Source organism: Dermacentor silvarum, chromosome 1, assembly GCF_013339745.2.
Source record: "Dermacentor silvarum isolate Dsil-2018 chromosome 1, BIME_Dsil_1.4, whole genome shotgun sequence".
Classification (NCBI taxonomy): Eukaryota; Metazoa; Arthropoda; class Arachnida; order Ixodida; family Ixodidae; genus Dermacentor; species Dermacentor silvarum.
In genome coordinates, this window is record NC_051154.1 from 152546715 (window position 1) to 152556420 (window position 9706).

At 45.6% G+C, this 9706-nt stretch overlaps 1 pseudogene; it reads left to right on the plus strand.

Moving 5' to 3' along the window:
* Window positions 1-1003: 1003 nt before the first annotated feature.
* Window positions 1004-1183, plus strand: LOC119437797 (U2 spliceosomal RNA; annotated as a pseudogene).
* The last annotated feature ends 8523 nt before the right edge of the window (window positions 1184-9706 follow it).

The following is a 9706-nucleotide window of genomic DNA, read 5'->3' on the forward strand; positions in this document are numbered from 1 at the left end:
ATTAGACTAATGAACTTTGGCATCAGCTAGCGCAAGACAGGGGTAATTGGAGATCGCAGAGAGAGGCCTTCGTCCTGCAGTAGACATAAATATAGGCTGATGATGATGAGGATGACGAACTTTAGAACCAAAACAGCTATGCGAGTGATCTCAATGGATCACGTGAGCGGGCCATCCGCGGAGGTCGTAACCGTTTCCAGAAATGCAAAAAGTTGAGGTTGCTAATTTTTATAGTGTAATGAACTCCGGGCTATTTCACAAAGAAAAGCGAAACTTAACAGCCCAGGAGCGCGACCGTAACGCCCATAGTAGACGCCCATGAGTGACGCGCTGCTTGCGGCGGATCCCCGTCGGGCGACCATGACGTGACCGAAATCGCGGCTTGATAAGGACGCTCGCTTTATGCTCGTCCACCTGAGAGACAGAATCTGTCACGTCACTCACGGGCGTCTACTATCGGCGCGATAGCTGCGCTTTTGCAAGCAATGTTTTCCAGGATGCATGGCTACTGAACAAATGGTTGCCCATAAATAAGTGGTCACCGATAAAACGATCTCAAGTTGTGGAAATAAAATTTAGTGCCATTCCACTCTATGAAGGTGAATGACCCATCGAATCTGTGCATGTGGTGACTGACCGTTGCTCCGGTGAAACGTTCCAAGTTTGCGGGATCGGGGCCACATGGACGGTTCGCATTTCTTTCCCCCTCGCGGACCTGGCGGGCAGCACGCTTACGTTTGGTGTCCGCGGCCCGCTCATCGTCGGTGGTCTCCTTCCGCCGCCGCCGCGCCCATTCCCTTTTCTGTTCATGCCATCGTTCTTGGCAGGCACGCTGTTCTCCTTCAGACCGTACAACACGCGGCCTACCAACTTCCCAGTCAGAGCACAACTGAGGAAAGGAGCCTACGTAGAGCAGGACGTCAGGAGACAGAAGACACTCAGATTGGTAGGCACTAGTTTGAATACGCGGGATGGCGTACACGTGTATGGTGCAAACGTAGACATGGCCGACGCTGGTCAAAGTGTAGTATCTGTTCTTATCAGCTTAATATCTGGTAAGAATTGTATTTGAACCCAAGATATTAAACTTATTTTTGCAAGTTGGCGGAGTGCTTGAAGTCTGCTTCACCTCCGCCGGGGGGCGTCCCGGTATTGCACAATCTTCGGGATCGGCCCATGTTTTTGGTCTACGGACATCCATCTGCTATAAACTAGCCATATACAGCTTCGCTGTAATAAAAGTAAAAGCAGCTGAAGGACTTGTGTGCCGTTATCACATGTAAAAGGGCCCGTTGCAAAGAAAACATCGCCGGTTGTTGTAGCGTAAAAGATAAATCTGCTATTTGACTAGACTGCCATATACACTAAATCATAGACAAATTCATAGGTTGTCGCCTACGTTGTTTCCGTCAGGAAACTGAAAACAAAAACAAAACAGTTTAATTTCCCATTTCCTTTCTTCATTGCTTCAAAAACCTTTGTCTTTGTTCATTTCGGATAATTTGCGATACTATGTATAGCAGGTGGAACCATATTTTAACAGTTGGTTGCTGCGAAAGATTTAGTTAGTTTCAATATTGGAAAATGCCAAATAGTTCATTTTCGAATACGAATAGTTATTGCGTAACATTCGATTCATATTCAAAACTTGGAATATTGTTTTAGGATTCATGCAAGAAGTTTCAGAATTCCATTAAATATTAGGAATGTAATAGCTGGCTTTCAAAAACTAAAAAAGGGGGGTGAGTAACGGATGGCGCAATTGATTAAGAAAATTACGCAGTTAATTCGAGCGTCAGCACCAAACACACATTATTTTTATTAGTAAAATCTATTTGGCCCACAGGGTATCTAGTTCAATATATATACACTGTGGTGGGAAGCCTTTGGAATTAGCTAAATCTACGCTGCTTCGGGTTGTCACAGCAATAAAGTGAAAAGCGGCATGTAGCTAGAAAACGCGTATGGGACCATATTTCCGAGAATCAGTCACGCAGTATAAATGACAGAGCTTGCAATGTTAGACCCGTTAGTCACGCTCAGAATAATTTAGAAATAAACAGGCGCCTTATAGAAGTGAGCTAACACTTCGCGCGCCCGATTTCGCGACGCGGGCAGTAGCACCGAAGTGGTGGCTATCGGAGGAATCTCTCCGAGCGTGCTCTTTTACGTTATCAGTTGCAGCGTCGTACATGGGCTTTTCGTTCGTTAGAAGTATTTCGTACCGGAACTGGCTAGGAACCGGATCAGGCTGGCTGTCAACAAGCTCGAGCACCCTGTATCTCGAGTAACTTCTGGCCGCTATGGCTTTTAACAGACAAGTTTTCGTAACACAACATTTTTATCGGCGGGCCGAGTATCACTTCTTTTATTTTTAAAAATAGAAAATTCTACGCTATAGCTATAGTATATGGATCTATGCAATAAGTGCGTTCGAGTGCGTTGTCTGATAGACCGTCAGGCACACCAGTGGGAGCAGTTTTCATGCGCGTTTCGGCCTCTGCACATTATTATGCCTTTCAATCCATAAATGAGCGCAACCAAAGGTACTTGTTTTAAAGGGAATAACGGTTTGTATGGAAAAGAGCAAAGCGAGATACGATAACAGCATATTTTCCCTTAGATTTATAGAGCAATATTCATTTAGCCGATGTAAAAACGCGGCATTTACAGAGTACTTTTCTTGACAGTTTCATGGTTTGTTTTCTACAGACGAACACGCGCCTGTGGAAGATTGTCATTTGGTCTTATCCGGAGATTGTGTAGACTGGCCTGCGTTTTTATTCAGTTTATATATTGGGAATGTTCTTTTTAATGTAAGCTGCAAAAGCAGATTAAGTGGGCTGTCTTTGCATATGTTGCACGCAGGGCACAGTGGCAATATTATCTATTTAATTTTTAAAAATTTTTAAAACGGTGTTTACACTAAAGACAGTCATGTCTAAAACTATGATGCGTACTTGGCCCATAACCTAGCGCTGCCTGTGCGTCCCCTGCAACAAAAACAGTTGGAACTTTCCTGAGCCTACGACCATTTGGCGTACAAAATTGCAAAATTTTACCCCCACGTGAAAAGGAAAAGACCACAAAATGTATTTCCAGTGGTCAACTTTCCTTTGCGAGATCACTGGTAATCATTACGCAGACAAAGCCGCTTGAGCGTCTTATCACGAAGACCACATCATTCCCATTCCACTGTCCATAACAAACGCTGTGAGGCTGCTTTGCCACCTGGCACGCACACTCATTAGCAGAGCGGCATACCCCAGTTATAAAGCGCACCAGACCGCACGAACTTTGCTGCAACTCCGACAACCACTAGTACTTCACGAGGTGAGGTATGCATCGCTTCTGTGTCAGCTGTGGTTAGGAGTTGCTTTGACGAAGCCTTACACTACACTAATTGGAATGACCGCAATACTATGTGCGATGTCTGTGGCTGCGAAGAAAACATCGACCACTTATTGCACCAATGTCCTCGATTTCAATCGCAACGGTGATCACTCTCCAACCCATTGCGACTACTGGGCAATCGGATGCTATCCGTGCAGGCGCTACTCGAACACCGCCCACTTTGCTCGTCGACCCACAAGGCAGTGAAGGCACTTTTGTGCTTCTTGAAGTCGACTGGCCTGCGTGAACGCCTTTTACGGCGTGGCGCCGTCCGTGCGTGTGCACGCGTTCATCGTGTCTTTCCTTTAACTTTCGTTCTCATCTTTCTATTCCCCTGTTCCCGACCTGCCCAGTATACGTATACCGTAGCCAACGGGATCCTTTTCCGGTTACTGTCCCTGCCTTCGCCTTTTCCTTCCTTCTCTGTTTACTGAGAGACACTTTAATTAGTATGTATGTTGCGTGTTGGGGTCTGTTTTGTGCATGTTGCGGTTCTGTGACGTCCACTGTGCGTATCATTTCATTTCTCATCGTTCGAATCTGCTACTCAAGCCATCAGGTAAATCTCCTCCAGGATGAATTAAAGAGCTCCTCTCTCACTATCTGTCTCTCTATATATGTGTGTTCTTATAATAACTAAGTTAGAAGAAGACTAAAAGCTTACTATACTGCTTTGTGTCTGCTCAAATTTTCCAAATCGTGGCGGTAGCCCTGTGGCTATGGCATTGCACTGCTAAGATCGAGGTCGGTGTTTCAATTCCGGCCGCGGCGGCCGCATTACGACGGGGAAGAATGCAAAAATGCTCGTGTGCCGTGCATTGGGTACATGTTACAGAACTCCAGGGGATCGAAGTCCCCCAGTACCATGTAATCCGATAGTGGTTTTGGAACATAAAGCCCAGAATTCTTTTTAAAATTTTAAACGTTCCAATAAGATTTCATGCGTTGGTCTGTATCGTTCAGTTAAACATTTGACGTCGTTGTATGCCTGTTTCATTTGGACTTACTCTTGTTGACAGGCAGCGACGAATGTCTACGTATCCGCTGCAGCTCGCATTTGTGATGGCCCAGTGCGTGCACATAGGGAACGTTTCTTCTTTTTTTTCTGAACAAACTTTAGGCAAGCAGAGATGCCGCTCCATCAAACAATGCGGACCAATAAATGCGTTCTTGTTGCAAAATATGAGTGAAAAAAAGCAGGCGTGTGTACAACAGATTTTCTTTAAAGTTGTATAAAAGAAGCGCACATCACCTTGCTTAATAAGTTAGCCTTTAATTCAAGTGAAACGCGCAGCGCGTCGGTGAAAGAGATGCGAGGTGTGTGAGCTGAAACACTTTCTCGCCATGAAAAACTAATGAGAAATACATTTTGTTTCAGCGCTCTAAAACTAGCGATGCTTCATTCGTTTTATTTGTATTGTTAAACGAATATGCAAGCGTGTTGACAGAATAGACCAATCCCACCGACCGATCTGCTTGCACGTGCGCCAGTTTTCCGGAAGTAGCACTTCTACCTGCTTGGTTGTAGTCAACTGGTCAACCACACCACCGCAGTCCCCGCTCGCTGAGTATTGCGCACGAGCTTCCCAGACATCTCTGCGACTTCACCACCCAGAAAAATTTGTCATGAGAGTATTTTAAGAAATTCCATCGCCTGTTCATCGCAGCATGCGAGACGAACGTTCGAAAGTGCCTGCTGTTCTTTCATTTGGGTTGTTAACCGCTGATTACGCGTTGAGTATCGTATTTGAGCTACGAGTATGTATGTAGTACATGCTGATGTACGTGGTCGTATTGCGTAACTATCTTTGCTCACGTGCATCTCGGTGACTGCAACGTTATGTTTGCAATGCTTAGCGACGGCCATAATAGGATTTGTATAGCTGTTGGAGACAGGTTTGCAATGCGGCGCCGAAACTTTCGTGCGCTTATGATGCTTACCTACATGGGTTTCACGCACGACTTGCTGACTTTGGTAACAGCGATATCGAGAAGTTCTTACGTAAGCTAGGCGGCGTTTTTTATTTGCATTCAAGCGAATCGTATGGTTTGCATCGTCGAAAACTCTGACTGCGTGGCGTGAGGCGAACGTCTCATCCTTTGCGCACGTGAATACGCGCCGCTCTCCATCATGAGCAGCCGTGATATACTTTCAGCAGTGATTCTTACTGGTCGATTAAGCCGCATGTAAGGACCAAGGGCCAACAAGTGCCGCGCTAGCGTTCGTGTCTCAAGTGCACACAGTTACCTCGGAGCTGCCGATTTTCCCTTTCCATAGCAGTTGCTGTGGTTGCAGATCAGTTTTTAAAACTATCTTCTAAAACACTGCATTATCGTTGCAGTGCACTCATGCAATGGCAACATTTCAAAAGGGTCAATGTTTTCCCTGTGATTAATTTTAATTGCGATGGGTTGATCTTTCATTATAATTTTTGTATGTTCTCGTCCTAATTCATTGCAGGCATTCTTTTTGTTTTTCAATAGTATTATAAAATGTCCTTATTTGCTTTTTAACTCATCCGACCTTTGGCCCAGCTAGTTCCAGTTAAACCATTGCCAAGGGTCCGGTGAAGCATGGTACGTCGATTAAAAAAGTAGCGTCTCGATTTACAGGGTCGTCCACTCTTAGGTTGATCGCGGAAGCGCGTGGCTCTGCTCCTCGATGTGCCAGTGCATCTGACACAGCCGCGCATCGAGGTAAAGTGGCGTCGTAGAGGGACCAGTGTCTGGGGCTTCTCGGCGTCCGCCACTGTGCTTGGATGCGCGGCTGCGACTGACGCACTGGCACTTCGAAGATTACGGCCACGCGCTTGCGTGATCAAGCTAAGAGTGGACGACCCTGTACAGTAGTACTATTACAAAATCCTGGTCAGTGAGCTCACCATCAACATATGCATGCATGCTTGCTACATACTTGCGTTGTAAAGGAAACCACGTAAGCCACGTACGGGGTGCTGCACCCACGCAGCATGAATACCTAGAAGACCTCATATAGCCATACAGCACTACCACTTATAATAAAAGTATGCAGCGATAAAAATAATAGCGTAGCTTGCACTGGAGGCGCAATGCATTGAGCTTGGACCCTTTCTGCACTACCGCCAGGATCAGCCCACAATTTGTTTCCGACGCATCACGGACTTACGGCCTGCTTAAACAGCTCCGCTGTTTAGGGGGGGGGGGGGGGGGGGGGGGGGGGGGTGATGCAGCAACAAAATGCCCGGCGTGTACACCCAGTGCACGAGCGGCTGCTCACCTACTCCAAAAGGGCATACGTAGTCAAATTGCGCAAAGATAATATTCTTAGGCGTATTCAGCTACATGGTTTTACATTCCGACACAAGAAGCCATCGTAATACACCTATTTACTAGAGAAACGGTGCTATACAGAGTGGGTCTGACAGCACATCGAAGATGCGTCGCCCTAACTGGCCACGATTCCTCTTGCTCACGCAGTTCCTGGCACTACCCTGGCCTCGTCCCGTGCATGCTCTTGATGGCCAACTTACCGACCCGGAAATCCGTAGCTGCCCATCCTGCTCAACAACGGAACACCCAGTGCTGCACCCGAACGTCCCTCAGCGGAATGGTGGAATTCTCGGGGCCAACTGCGCACCCTGGTCTACGCAGTTCACGCAGCCGCCTCCCCGATATCTACACCCACCCTTTCTACTACGCATCCGGATGGCAAGAGGGAGCAAGATAGCCGGCGCAAGAAAGTATAAGACGCAAGCCCGAAATCTCAGTCCTTTCAGTGGGTCTGACAGCACATCGAAGATGCGTCGCCCTAACTGGCCACGATTCCTCTTGCTCACGCAGGTAACAAATCGATACAGCCTTTTTTACTAAACGTAGTAGTTACCGCGCTTTACTTGTGCTGCCAGACCCACAGTGCCTATGCTGTATCGCTTATGATTGCACATGCACAGTGCTCAAACTACTCTTGCTGGCCGGTGATGTCGAGACAAATCCTGGACCTTCCACCGCTGAACTATTGAATGCATTAAAAGAACTGCAGTATGGCCAAAATACAATCCTAGACCAGTTAAAATCAATCCAACTAATACTTAGTGACCATGAAAAGACGTTTAGCCATCTGAAGAGTAGATTGACTAAAATTGAATCGGATTGTGCGCCTCTTGCAACATTACAGAGGCAAGAGGATAAAATACAGACTGTCAGCACCGACTGCATGTCCCAAGTCTCGACATTGGCGGCCCGCATGGATGACGCAGAAAATAGATCTAGACGGTGTAATCTTATATTTTACGGGCTAAAAGATGTACAAAACGAAACCTTACAGGACTCGGAAAAACTATTAATCGAACATTGCCAGGTGCACCTCGGCGCTGTCGTGCAACCACGCGACTTCGAGCGTGCTCACCGACTAGGTAGATTCCGCCAGGATAGGTCAAGACCAATTATTGCCAAACTTGCCCATTTCAAAGAAAAAGAGCACTTACTGTCTTTAGGAAATAAGCTAAAGGGCACAACATTTAGCATCGGCGAAGACTTCTCGCCTCGTGTCCGTCTCGCTCGAAAGCACTTGGTTCAATTTGGCAAATCCATGCAAGCCCCTTTCAAGCTCTGTTTCGATAAGCTTCTATGCGGTAACAAAACCTATATATTTAACCCTACTACAGCAAAGGTTGTTGAAAAATCAAACTAGCAATCACCTACGACTCTCAAACAACCATCACTCAACCATTGTTCCCAACAGAACCACTCACCCCTATCTTATTCACTAACATACGCAGTGTCATCCCTAAGCGTGACTTATGTGATCTCATCCATTCATCTAGCTCTAACGTAGTTCTGTTAACGGAAACATGGCTCAACTCGTCAATCAACAATTCAGAAATTCTGTATGCCTTCAATATTTATGCAATCTTTCGTAAAGACAGGGAGTACAACCTACGTGGTGGTGGTGTTCTCATCGCAGCCCATCACCAATTACTTTGCTCTCCCATTGAATTAACGTCTCCCTTGGAGATGTTCTGGGTATGCTGTAAAGCTACCTTCCCACACGTAGTAATAGGTATCTGCTATCGTCCACACAGCGCTGACTCGTCGTTCATATCACTGTTCCATGACGCTATGTGCACCATTTTCACTACCTACCCAAGTTCGCCCATTCTGCTTTTCGGTGATTTCAATTTTCCTTCCATAGACTGGTCTGATATGGCAACTACGTTATCAAGAAACAGCTTGGCTAGCGAGTTCGCGAGCGCATGCCTAAACTGCGGCTTATCCTAAATAGTCAGTAAACCAACGCGCACGACTACCCACTTTGCCAACACTCTCAACCTTATATTAACCGCACATCCCGATAACTTCTCCGATATCACATACTTGCCTGGCTTTAGCAATCACGCAGTCATCCATAGTACGTTCCCTTGTAATCTACTCACAAGTAAAAGAGCTAAAAAGACACTCAGTTTTTACAATAAAGGTGACTACTTGAGCATAAATAATGAACTATCAAAGTTCTGATCGCTTTACATCTGTTTTTCACTCCCGGACCGTCGAGTCAAATTGGCAGCTATTCAAATCTGAAATGCTGCGTTTGATAAAACTACATATCCCCATTATAAAGGTAACTGAGCGCACAAACTCTCCATGGTTCAATAACACTTTGAAAAGATTAAACAATAAGAAAAACGTCTATTCCGCTCAGCTAAGGCCTTGGGTTCATCCTTGAGATCCTCATTAGCATGGCAAAAGTATCACGCTGCAACGAAGCATTACAACTTGCTTACAACCATAACCAAACGCAATTTCTTTTCCATTACACTACCCTCGATGTTACACAACAATCCAAAACGTTTCTGGCGAACCATCAACCCTCATCAGGAGAGCATCATTTCACTTTGTGATGACATGGGCAGTATTATACTGGAAAGCGAAGTCACTAATGTATTAAACATGACATTATCTTCGGTTTTTACTGATGAATCCACTGACAATATGCCCGACATCTTACCATACACTGACGCCCATATGAATAGCATTACGTTTGACCCGCCTGGCATTGTTAAAAGAATTGATTCACTAAAAAAGTCATCGTCAACCGGAATTGATGGAATCAATGCTAAGGTACTAAAAAAAACACTAAGCATCATTCCAACATCACTCTTTCCAAAATTTTCCAGCAATCTCTTAATACGGGTACTATACCGGTTGACTGGTGCGTTGGCAAGGTAATCCCAGTTTTTAAAAAAGGTACTAAGTCTTGTCCCAAGAACTATCGCCCTATTTCAATCACAAGCGTCTGCTCCAAATTAATAGAACATGTCATTTTCTCTAGTGTAGC